This window comes from Ascaphus truei, chromosome 18 (genome assembly GCF_040206685.1).
Source record: "Ascaphus truei isolate aAscTru1 chromosome 18, aAscTru1.hap1, whole genome shotgun sequence".
NCBI classification, from domain to species: Eukaryota; Metazoa; Chordata; class Amphibia; order Anura; family Ascaphidae; genus Ascaphus; species Ascaphus truei.
The window spans coordinates 36,970,647-36,983,724 of NC_134500.1; the positions used below are offsets into that span (position 1 = coordinate 36,970,647).

The 13,078-nt window shown below is 49.0% G+C and overlaps 1 protein-coding gene across 8 annotated transcripts in view; it reads right to left on the reverse strand.

The window, feature by feature from the left end:
• LOC142469161 (uncharacterized) overlaps positions 1–13,078 on the reverse strand; it is a 170,564-nt gene that overhangs the window by 98,389 nt on the left and 59,097 nt on the right. The window lies entirely within an intron of this gene.

The window sequence follows — 13,078 nt, forward strand, 5'->3', positions numbered from 1 at the left end:
CCCAGCATTCCCCGCACTCCTCTCAGCAGTTAACCACGGATCCACGCACCTATTCCCCCCCAGCCTCGTGCCGATCCCCCAGCCTCACACCGTTCCACCCCCCCCTCCCAGCAGCCCCACGGTGGGGGGGGGGGCTGTGTGTCTGGTGTGTGTGGTGGGTGTGCTGTGAGTGTATGCAGTGTGATGTGAGTGTATGCAGTGTGCTGTGAGTGTGTGCTGGTGCTGTGTGAACTGTGAGTGTATGCAGTGTGCTGTGTGCTGTGTGTGTATGCAGTGTGCAATAGGTGTGTGCAGTTTGCTGTGAGTGTATGCAGTGTGCTGTGAGTGTATGCAGTGTGCTGTGAGTGTATGCAGTGTGCTGTGAGTGTGTGCAGTGTGCTGGTGCTGTGTGTGCAGTGAGTGTATGCAGTGTGCAGTGAATGTATGCAATGTGCTGTGAGTGTATGCAGTGTGCAGTGAGTGTGTGCAGTGTGCAGTGAGTGTATGCAGTGTGCAGTGAGTGTATGCAGTGAGTGTGTGCAGTGTGCTGTGAGTGTGTGCAGTGAGTGTGTGCAGTGTGTGCTGGTGTTGTGAGTGTGTGTAGTGTGCTGTGAGTGTGTGCAGTGTGCAAAAAAAAATGTAAACATTTTAAAAAAAACGAAAAATTTAAATTCGGGGTCCATGCTCAAACCGCGTTATAGCGGATCGCACTATAACGGGGTTGAGCTGTATATATACGCACACACACACACACACACACACACACACACACACACACGTAACAAGAAGTTCAGGGCACTTAAACAGGTGTAACAAAAATAATATTACTTATCTTGAGAACAGGGTGCTTGCTGAGCAGCTAGGATCCCCATCCAGCAGCAACATGGATAATACAAAAACCAAAGAATTCTGCAGCACTCTCTGGTAGATATAAATCAGGTTTATATCTATTTATCTAATATATATATATATAAATATATATATATGTATATATAGCAGTTTGAAAGAACCACAAGCACTCCGTCTGGATCAACAAAATACTGGGTGCAAATCCTATAAAATAATGTAGGCAATACGATACTGCATCAAGATGAAATATCAGAGGCAGCACTCCAAATGGTAGTCAAAATATTGTATTGAATCAACAAGACATCATTCCAACGTTTCGGTCCACAAACGGGACCTTTATCACATCACCTTGATAAAGGTCCCGTTTGTGGACCGAAACGTTGGAATGATGTCTTGTTGATTCAATACAATATTTTGACTACCATTTGGAGTGCTGCCTCTGATATTTCATCTTGATGCGGTATCGTATTGCCTATATGTATATATATATATAGACCATACGATACCGGTTGCAACACGACATCAAGGGACAGTACGCAGGTAAGTAAATCAAAAATGTTCTATATTTGATAGAAGACACAAATATCGAATATAGAACATTTTTGATTTACTTACCTGCGTGCTGTCCCTTGATGTCGTGTTGCAACCGGTATCGTATGGTCTGTTATTGCTTTATGGGATAAGCACCAAACCTTATTTACTTGCACATATGGTGTGCATTGGATTATATATATATATATATATATATATATATATATATATATATAAATATATATATATATATATATACAGTGTTCGACAAATCACCCAAAAATCTACTCGCCACCTAGTCCCGCCCCCAACCCCGCCCCTAGTCCCGCCCCCAACCCCGCCCCTAGTCCCGCCCCCAACCCCGCTTTAAAATAAAATATATAAATAAAATACATTTAATAAATTCCTAGTCAGAACAACATTCGTTTTTGACATAAATGTATTTATTGTATTACATTATACTACAATTAGGTGTGTGTGTGTGTGTGTGTGTGTGTGTGTGTGTGTGTGTGTGTGTGTGTGTGTGTGTGTGTGTGTGTGTGTGTGTGTGTGTGTGTGTGTGTGTGTCAATGTCGGATCTAGAAATAAAAGCCAGATGTGAATGACTAGTTTCCTGAACCCCTTAACCAGTGTCTGGACGTCGGCGCTTCACAGAGGGAGACAGACAGAGAGACAGACAGACACACAAACACACACACACACACAGAGCGGCACACCCACACACACACACACACAGAGAAAGAGAGACACACCGAGAAAGAGAGAGACACAGAGAAAGAGAGAGAAAGAGAGACACACAGAGAAAGAGAGAGAATGAGAGACACACACACAGAGAATGAGAGACAAAGAGAGAGTGCGACAGAGAGAGCGAAGAAGAGAGTGCGACAGAGAGAGCGAAGAAGAGAGTGCGACAGAGAGCGAAGAAGAGAGTGTGACAGAGAGGAACAGGGTGACAGAGAGAGGGAGAGGGTGACAGAGAGAGGGAGAGGGTGACAGAGAGAGGGAGAGGGTGACAGAGAGAGGGAGAGGGCGACAGAGAGAGGGAGAGGGTGATACAGGGAGAGGGTGACACAGGGAGAGGGTGACACAGGGAGAGGGTGACACAGGGAGAGGGCGACACAGGGAGAGGGCGACACAGGGAGAGGGTGACACAGGGAGAGGGTGACACAGGGAGACAGAGAGGGTGGGTGACACAGGGAGAGGGTGACACGGAGAGGGAGAGGGAGGGTGACACAGGGAGCGGGACAGGGTGACACAGGGAGAGGGTGAGAGAGGGAGAGGGTGACACAGGGAGAGGGAGGGTGACACAGGGAGAGGAGAGGGTGACACAGGGAGAGGAGAGGGTGACACAGGGAGAGGGTGACACAGGGAGAGGGTGACACAGGGAGAGGGTGACACAGGGAGACGGAGAGGGTGGGTGACACAGGGAGAGGGTGACACGGAGAGGGAGAGGGAGGGTGACACAGGGAGCGGGACAGGGTGACACAGGGAGAGGGAGAGGGTGAGAGAGGGAGAGGGTGAGAGAGGGAGAGGGAGGGTGACACAGGGAGAGGGAGGGTGACTCAGGGAGAGGGAGGGTGACACAGGGAGAGGGAGGGTGACAGAGAGAGGGAGAGGGTGACAGAGAGAGGGGAGGGTGACAGAGAGAGGAGAGGGTGACACAGGGAGAGGAGAGGGTGACACAGGGAGAGGGTGACACAGGGAGAGGGTGACACAGGGAGAGGGTGACACAGGGAGAGGGCGACACAGGGAGAGGGCGACACAGGGAGAGGGTGACACAGGGAGAGGGTGACACAGGGAGACGGAGAGGGTGGGTGACACAGGGAGAGGGTGACATGGAGAGGGAGAGGGAGGGTGACACAGGGAGCGGGACAGGGTGACACAGGGAGAGGGTGAGAGAGGGTGACACAGGGAGAGGGAGGGTGACACAGGGAGAGGAGAGGGTGACACAGGGAGAGGAGAGGGTGACACAGGGAGAGGAGAGGGTGACACAGGGAGAGGAGAGGGTGACACAGGGAGAGGAGAGGGTGACACAGGGAGAGGGTGACACAGGGAGAGGGTGACACAGGGAGAGGGTGACACAGGGAGACGGAGAGGGTGGGTGACACAGGGAGAGGGTGACACGGAGAGGGAGAGGGAGGGTGACACAGGGAGCGGGACAGGGTGACACAGGGAGAGGGAGAGGGAGAGGGTGAGAGAGGGTGACACAGGGAGAGGGAGGGTGACACAGGGAGAGGGAGGGTGACACAGGGAGAGGGAGGGTGACACAGGGAGAGGGAGGGTGACACAGGGAGAGGGAGGGTGACACAGGGAGAGGAGAGGGTGACACAGGGAGAGGAGAGGGTGACACAGGGAGAGGAGAGGGTGACACAGGGAGAGGAGAGGGTGACACAGGGAGAGGAGAGGGTGACACAGGGAGAGAGTGACACAGGGAGAGGGTGACACAGGGAGAGGGTGACACAGGGAGAGGGTGACACAGGGAGAGGGTGACCCAGGGAGAGGGTGGGTGACACAGGGAGAGGGAGGGTGACACAGGGAGAGGGAGGGTGACACAGGGAGAGGGAGGGTGACACAGGGAGAGGGTGGGTGACACAGGGAGAGGGTGACACAGGGAGAGGGTGACAGAGGGAGAGGGTGACACAGGGAGAGGGTGACACAGGGAGAGGGAGGGTGACACAGGGTGAGGGAGGGTGACAGGGAGAGGAGAGGGTGACACAGGGAGAGGAGAGGGTGACACAGAGAGAGGAGAGGGTGACACAGGGAGAGGAGAGGGTGACATAGGGAGAGGAGAGGATGACACAGGGAGAGGGTGACACAGGGAGAGGGTGACACAGGGAGAGGGTGACACAGGGAGAGGGAGGGTGACACAGGGAGAGGGAGGGTGACACAGGGAGAGGGTGACACAGGGAGAGGGTGACACAGGGAGAGGGAGGGTGACACAGGGAGAGGGAGGGTGACACAGGGAGGGTGACACAGGGAGAGGGAGAGGGTGACACAGGGAGAGGGTGACACAGGGAGAGGGTAAAACAGGGAGAGGGTGACACAGGGAGAGGGTAACACAGGGAGAGGGAGAGGGTGACACGGAGAGGGAGAGGGAGGGTGACACAGGGAGCGGGACAGGGTGACACAGGGAGAGGGAGAGGGTGAGAGAGGGAGAGGGTGAGAGAGGGAGAGGGAGGGTGACACATGGAGAGGGAGGGTGACACAGGGAGAGGGAGGGTGACACAGGGAGAGGGAGGGTGACAGAGAGAGGGAGAGGGTGACAGAGAGAGGGGAGGGTGACAGAGAGAGGAGAGGGTGACACAGGGAGAGGAGAGGGTGACACAGGGAGAGGGTGACACAGGGAGAGGGTAACACAGGGAGAGGGTGACAGGGAGAGGGAGACACAGGGAGAGGGAGAGAAGGTGACACACGCACAGACACTCACTCTCACTCAGACAAACACACACACACACACACAGTCTGTCACTCACACACACACAAACACTCACCCGCAAGGCAGGGGGTCGCAAATGGCAGCAGTGGGGCCTCCGCACGGCAGGGGGGGGTGAACATGGCAGCGGGGGCCTCTGCAAGGGGCCGCGCCCCCTCCAGAGGCGGACGCCGACGCTGATAGAATGGAGAAGGGCCGATAGGGGATTTCCCCTGCTTAGAGCAGGGAGTCGCACCGGTTAGGGGATTTCCCCTGCTTAGAGCAGGGAGTCGCACCGGTTAGGGGATTTCCCCTGCTTAGAGCAGGGAGTCGCACCGGTTAGGGGATTTCCCCTGCTTAGAGCAGGGAGTCGCACCGGTTAGGGGATTTCCCCTGCTTAGAGCAGGGAGTAGCACGGGTTAGGGGATTTCCCCTGCTTAGAGCAGGGAGTCGCACCGGTTAGGGGATTTCCCCTGCTTAGAGCAGGGAGTCGCACCGGTTAGGGGATTTCCCCTGCTTAGAGCAGGGAGTCGCACCGGTTAGGGGATTTCCCCTGCTAACAGCTGAGCTGGCCATCAGAGCAGGAGAAGAGCAGGCTCGGGGTTTTCATTAACAGCTGAGTGCTTGTGTGACAGATCCGCAGACTGTCCAGAGGCAAGCACACCGACGCCGCGTGGGGTAAGGAGGGGGGGGGGGTCACGGAGGCTGGGAGAGATTGGGGTGAGGGGGGGGGTCACGGAGGCCAGGAGAGATTGGGGTGAGGGGGGGAGGTCACGGAGGCCGGGAGAGATTGGGGTGAGGGGGTGGGGGTGGTGGATGGCCCGATGGGAGGGGGGGGGATGGCCCGATGCGAGGGGGGGCGGTTGGCCCGATGGGAGGGAGGGGGGGGGGTGATAGATGGCCCTGCAAGGGGCTGGCTGCCGGAAGGGGGAGGACAGAAAGCGCTGAGGAGGGAAAGTATTGCTGAGAGGCGGGGGAGGAGCGAAGGCACTGCTCAGAGAGCCGGAGGCGGCGTAATCTCCCCCTACAACATGTACCCGCCTCCGGCTTTTTTTTTTTCTCCAGCGCGAGCGCGGGAAAAACAACAGCGCGAGTAGGGAAATTTTAAAAACACAAGTGTGCTGCTTGGGTCAATATTTACTCGCCCGGGGGTTAAATCCACACGCCCCGGGCGTGTAAATGTATATAATTGTCGAACACTGTGTGTGTGTGTGTGTGTGTGTGTGTGTGTGTGTGTGTGTGTGTGTGTGTGTGTGTGTGTGTGTGTGTGTGTGTGTGTGTGTGTGTGTGTGTGTGTGTGTGTGTGTGTGTGTGTGTGTGTGTGTGTATATATATATATATATATATTCACACAGTATCAGACCATACCTTGTATAGATAATATATGTAGCCATGTCTTCTTCTTGGCTACTTATCTGCCCAACACATAAGTCCTGGTACAAGTGCAGGCAATGTTGGGATTAATCCAGGGTTTTCCCTACAGTAAGCAGCTCCCTAGGGTCTGGTTCTGCCCAATCAGGGGCTCCGACATGGGATCCTCCCCCATGGTACATAGGGGCTGCACAGCCAAATATAGAGAGAGTTCTCTCCCATGAGAGAGTGATTGCTGGAAGTGTGGAGTCAGGGCTCTGACCACTTCCATCCCGTCCCTTACGGGAGTGGGGCAGATACCCCTCATCCCACCAGGGGATGAGGGAAGAGAGGAGGATAGACTCTTGAGGCCTCAGCCTCCTGGCTTGATTCCAGGGACCATCCGGAGGAAGGAATAGGATTGAATCAGTTAAAAGCTGTATTATTTGTGTTTGAAGAATAAAGAGTTCAAGTTCTTTTATATACCCTGCCTGAGAGTGCAATAAATCAGGGTGGTGGGTAGCAGAAGACAATTCTCCTGCAGGGATTGCCTCCAGCACTCCTGGAGCCTGCAAGAGATTGAGGTGCCGCACCAGTAAGAGAGAACCAGCCATCACCCCAAAAGCCTGCCCTGTCTTCCCCTTTAACAACAGCAGAGACTCAGCACTTCTGTGAGCCAGCAGGTAACCAGCACATGACAGGAAAAGGAATCAGGGGAGCGTCAGTGCCTAAGGAAAAAATGTGATACTCGCATAGTGCAATATGTTAACAATACACATATACAGGCAGAGCTCTCATAAGAGCACAGTGAGGCTAGATATTAATGATCACTAAGTATCAGAAATATTAGCTGTGTATGGGCATCTCTAATGACCCATACACACAGGAACATAAATAGGAGGTAGGAATCCAAAAGAGAGACACCAATCCAATACTTAAAAAATGTAGATATTTATCCAGCATTGATAAAAATTGGAGGCTTACAGGATTCCGGAAAGGTAACAGCAAGTTTGTACACATGAAGGTTCACTCGAGTCGCGTTCTCGGGATCTCTGCACGATGCTGCTTCCTCATCCGGTCTCCGACCTGCGCTGCTTCAGGGGGCCGATACGTCACTTCCGGGTTCTTCAACTCGTATTGCGGACGCCACCGGAACTCCACAGCAGGCTCTCTCCCTCTGGATCTCACACGAGGGGTTACGCTCTACTAGTTTCTGATACTTAGTGATCATTAATATCTAGCCTCACTGTGCTCTTATGAGAGCTCTGCCTGTATATGTGTATTGTTAACATATTGCACTATGAGTATCACATTTTTTCCTTAGGCACTGACGCTCCCCTGATTCCTTTTCCTGTTACTTTGCGGACCGTGAAACAGTCCTTAAGGGTTTGAGTGTCTATTTATCACTTCATGCACTTTATTTTTGATTTATTTTTGATATCACTAGTCACTATATATCACTGCATGGTTTAAGTTGTGTGTTTTTTAGAGTGTATGAGCGCCATCTAGTGTTTTTTTTTGTATAACCAGCACATGACACCCTGTAATAGCGTGATCTCCCTGAGGGTGGGGGAAAACATATACACAAATACATACATATATATATATACATACATATATGTATACATACATATATACATACACAGTTAGGTTCGGAAATAATTGGACACTGACACAATTTTCATAATTTTGGCTCTGTACGCCACCACATTGGATTTGTTGTCTCCCGGGTGCTCGGGTTCGGCACATTGCGGATCGGGTATACAGATTGTTGGGGGGGTGGGAGGGGTGGGATTGACCCGGCGGTCTTGGTACACGTTGGCACCAATGACAAAGTTAGAGAAAGATGGAGGGTCCTAAAAAATGTTTACAGGGATCTAGGCCAAAAGCTTAAGGCAAGGACCTCCAATGTAGTATTTTCTGAAATACTACCAGTGCCATGCGCTACCGCAGGGAGACAGTCAGAGATTAGGGCGGTTAATGCATGGCTAAGTGGTGCAGGAAGGAGGGGTTTGGGTTTTTAGAGCACTGGGACTCCTTTTCTGAGAGGTGCCATCTATATTCTAGGGACGGATTGCAGCTCAATGAAGAGGGATCTTCTGTGCTAGGGGGGAGAATGCTAAAAAGGTTGGAGGAGATTTTAAACTAGGATGGAGGGGGGAGGGGAATGAAACGGATAATGAACTAAATGGAATAGATGAGGATACAAGGTGATATGGAGATAGAATGAGGGCAAGTGCAAGTTTGACAAGCAGTGAGACACCCATAGTAAATACAGATAATACTAGAAAACTTCTAAAGACTAAACCAAGTGGGAGCAGAAAGGAAGGAGCAGATAAGATAATAGTACAGGCTGAAAAAAAACTTAAATGCATGCTTGCTAATGCAAGAAGCCTCACAGCTTGAATTAATAGCCGCAAGGGAGCAGTATGATATCATAGGCATTACTGAAACATGGTGGGATGAAACTCATTACTGGGCAGTTCATTTAGAGGGTTAATCTCTTTTTCGGAAGGATCGAACAAATAGAAGGGGAGGTGGAGTATGTTTATATGTTAAACCGGATCTAAAACCTATTATAAGGGATGATGTCTATGAAGGGAATGATGAAAATGTAGAGACTTTGTGGATAGAAATTAGCAGCGGAGGTAAAAGTATAAAGAAAATGTTTGTGGGAATATGCTATAAACCACCAAATATCTGTGAGATTGAGGAAGTTAAAATACTTTTGCAAATGGAGAAGGCATCAAAACTGGGTCATGTTTGCATAATGGGGGATTTTAATTAACCAGACAGACTGGGGCAATGAGATCAGCGTTACAACAAAAGGAAACAGTTTTTTGGGGGTGCTTAAAGACAATTATATGACCCAAATTATTGAGGAACCAACGGGGAGAGGGGCAGTTCTGGATTTGGTCATATCAAACAATGTAGAAGTAATAACAAATATTCAAGTCCTGGAACATTTGGGTAACAGTGACCATAACATGGTCTCATTTGAAATAAATTATCATAAAACAGATTACTTGGTTCAACACAGACTTTAAACTTTAGAAAGGCAGATTTTAATAAACTGAGGTCTAATCTAGTAGTAATACAATGGGATGATGTTTTTGCAGGGAAGAATGTAGAAGATAAATGGGCAGTCTTTAAAACATTGTTAGAAAAGCACACTTATCAGTGTATACCCTTGGGTAATAAGTATAAAAGAAATAAGTCAAAACCAATGTGGCTAAATAAACAGGTAGGGGAGGAAATGGACAAGAAGAGGAAGGCGTTTAGATTCTTTAAGTTAGAAGGGACAGAGACATCGTATCAGAATTATAAGGAATGTAACAAAAATTGCAAAAGGGCAATCAAATTAGCAAAAATGGATAATGAAAAAAGGATTGCAATAGAAAGAAAGGTCAACCCTAAAAAGTTCTTTAAGTACCTTAATAACAAAAAAATGAGAACAGAAAATATAGGACCCTTTCAGTGTGAGATGGGTAGGCAGATTATTGGAGATAAGGAAAAAGCTGAGGTATTAAACAAATTCTTTGCCTCTGTGTTTACCAGGGAAGAATTAAGTTCAATAGCAGTGCCACAGGAGGAAGCCACAACCTCCATATTAATGAACAATTGGTTAACTGAGGAAGAAGTTCATAAGCGACTTGAAAAAATTAAAGTAAATAAGGCACCTGGCCCCGATGGCATACATCCAAGAGTTCTCAAGGAGTTAAGCTCAGTAATAGCAAAACCATTATATTTAATATTCAAGGACTCCATTTCCACAGGCTCAGTACCATAAGAGTGGTGTAAAGCAGATGTGGTGCCTATATTTAAAAAGGGAGCTAGATCACAACGGGGAAATTACAGACCTGTAAGCCTGACTTCAATAGTAGGGAAACTACTTGAAGGTTTAATACGGGATAATATTCAGGAATACCTAATGGAAAACAAAATTATTAGTAATAGTCAGCATGGATTTATGAAGGATAGATCTTGCCAAACTAACTTTATTTGTTTCTTTGAGGAGGTAAGTAGGAATTTAGACCAGGGTAATGCAGTTGATGTGGTCTACTTAGATTTTGCAAAGACTTTTGATACGGTTTCACACAAGAGGTTGGTGTACAAAATAAAGAAAATTCGACTCAGTAATAATATATGCACCTGGATTGAAAACTGGTTAAAGGACAGAAAACAGAGGGTTGTCATAAATGGAACTTTTTCAGGTTGGGCTAAAGTCGTGAGTGGAGTACCTCAGGGATCGGTACTGGGACCCCTGCTTTTTAACTTGTTTATTAATGACCTTGAGGTTGGAATCGAGAGTAAAGTCTCCATCTTTGCTGATGATACTAAATTGTGTAAAGTAGTAGAATCAGAGCAGGATGTAATTTCTCTCCAGAAGGTCTTGGAGAGACTGGAAACGTGGGCAGGTAAATGGCAGATGAGGTTTAATACAGATAAATGTAAGGTTATGCATTTGGGATGCATGAATAAAAAGGCGACTTACAAATTAAATGGAGATATATTGGGGGAATCCTTGATGGAGATGGATTTAGGAGTGCTTGTAGACAGCAGGCTTAGCAATAGTGCCCGATGTCATGCAGTAGCTGCAAAGGCAAATAAGATCTTATCTTGCATCAAACGGGCAATGGATGGAAGGGAAGTAAACATAATTATGCCCCTTTACAAAGCCTTAGTAAGACCACACCTTGAATATGGAGTACAATTTTGGGCACCAATCCTAAGAAAAGACATTATGGAACTAGAGAGAGTGCAGAGAAGAGCCACCAAATTAATAAAGGGGATGGACAATCTAACTTATGAGGAGAGTGTAACAGGGGACTTACCCTGTTCAGAAAACTTGCCTCTAATCCAGCAGTGTGCTGGTTAATTGACCAGCACCTGGCTGATTAGAGGTGTTAGAAAAAGCCTGCCTTTGAGACAGGAAGAGAGACTCCTTAGCTCACACCTGAGCTGAACTGGGAGACAGAGCAGAGATTCCCGAGTCGCACAATTGGGGAGACTTACCAGAGGAACTGCTGTCTTGAGCTGCAGAAGGACTGGACTGTATGCTGAAAGCAAGACAAGGGGACCAGACCTAAAAACCTGGACAGACATTGCTGTAGCACACAAAGGTGCTTACCCAGGAGAGCAGAGAGGACTTCCCCTACAGCTTCAGGAGAACAGATAAGACTTTCTTTTGGAACTGTAATACAGTATATCTGTATATATGTTTAAATTTTAGGGCTGGTAAATAGCTTAGCTAACCAACCCAGTCAGAGAGGGCTGAGCTGCATGTGTAGATAGTCTCCAAAGCAGAGATAGGTTTTTTGTTTGGCTTATTTTCATATATTTATGCTGTGTTTAAAGCGACAGGCACAATAAAGCCTTGTTTTAATTTCACCTTAAAATAGTCTCCATTGTGTACCTCTGCACATGTCCTCCTACAGAGGCTAGCTAAATTAGATTTATTTACATTAGAAAAGAGGCCTCTAAGAGGGGATATGATAACTATATACAAATATATTCAGGGACAACACAAGGAGCTTTCAAAAGAACTATTCATCCCACGGGCAGTACAAAGGACCCTGGGCCATCCCTTAAGGTTGGAGGAAATTAGATTTCACCAGCAACAAAGAAAGGGTTCTTTACAGTAAGGGCAGTTAAAATGTGAAATTCATTACCCATGGAGACTGTGATGGCAGATACAATAGATTTGTTGAAAAAAAGGTTGGACATGTTTTTAGATAGAAAAGGTATAGAGGGACCAAATGTAACGGATCGGTGGACAAGCGCCTCTCAGCATGTCCCCTTCACCTCAAGCCCCACTGCGCCTAGCTGCCCTGCTTCCCTGCTCCTTCAATCTCTCACCTCCTCCACGCATAGCCGTTCCTCCGCGGCGCACGCCGCACATCCAGGCACACGATTGGGGCGCGCGCGCGGTAGCCTTGCAGAAGGCGCGCGTACCCGATCACTTGTGACGGATCGGGGGACACACACCTCCCAGCGTGTCCCCGTCACCTCAGGCCCCACTGCGCTTAGTTGCCCCGCTCCTCCACTAACTTGCTCTCTTACCTCCTCCACGCCAAGACGCTCCTCCGCAGCACACCCCGCACGCCCAGGTACATGATCGGGGCACGCGCACGGCAGCCTTACAGAGGTCGCACGCACCCGATCATTTTACCAGCCCTCTCGCAAACTTGGCTCCGCTCCTCATCGGCTGCAGTCGATTGCTGTGGATTCCACCCCTGTCTCCTCCCCTGCACCTAACCCTGCAAGCTCCCAGGCAAACCCCTGCTCCACCCCTTCCTTCTATTGGCCCTCCTTCCCTTACCCCACTCTGTCCTCTCATTCCTTGCTCTGCATAGCTTCTCTGTAGCTCCTGTGTGCAGTGTCTATGCCCAGCTCTGTTCCTGATTCAGCTGATTCCTGTCCCTACCTGTTTGGATTCCTTTGGTTTGATCTTGGCTCCGTCTGGCTACGTGTACCTAACTACTCCTGGACTATGCTTTGGACCTCACTACGCTGCTTTCTCCTGCCCCTGACTCTTGGACTATTACCTTCCGACTTCTGGTACCCCGGACTCAGCAAGTATAACGTTAACCCTTCTCTCACCAGGCCCGGCAACGCAATTTACCACACTCCGGGCACGCCCTCACTGCTGTGGGTGCATGTTATACCCTTACCCACCTGAGTACCCTTACCCACCACAGGTCTGCGGGCATACAGGCGTTACACCAAATAAGTATATATGGGAAGGATGTTGATCCAGGGATTAATCCGATTGCCAATTCTTGCCAATTCTTGGAGACAGGAAGGAATTTATTTTTCCCTTATGAGATATCTTTGGATGATATGACACTGGGGTTTTTTCTTTGCCATCCTCTGGATCAATAAGTAAGTATAGAAATAGGATAAAGTATCTGTTGTCTAAATTTAGCATAGGTTGAACTTGATGGACGTAAGTCT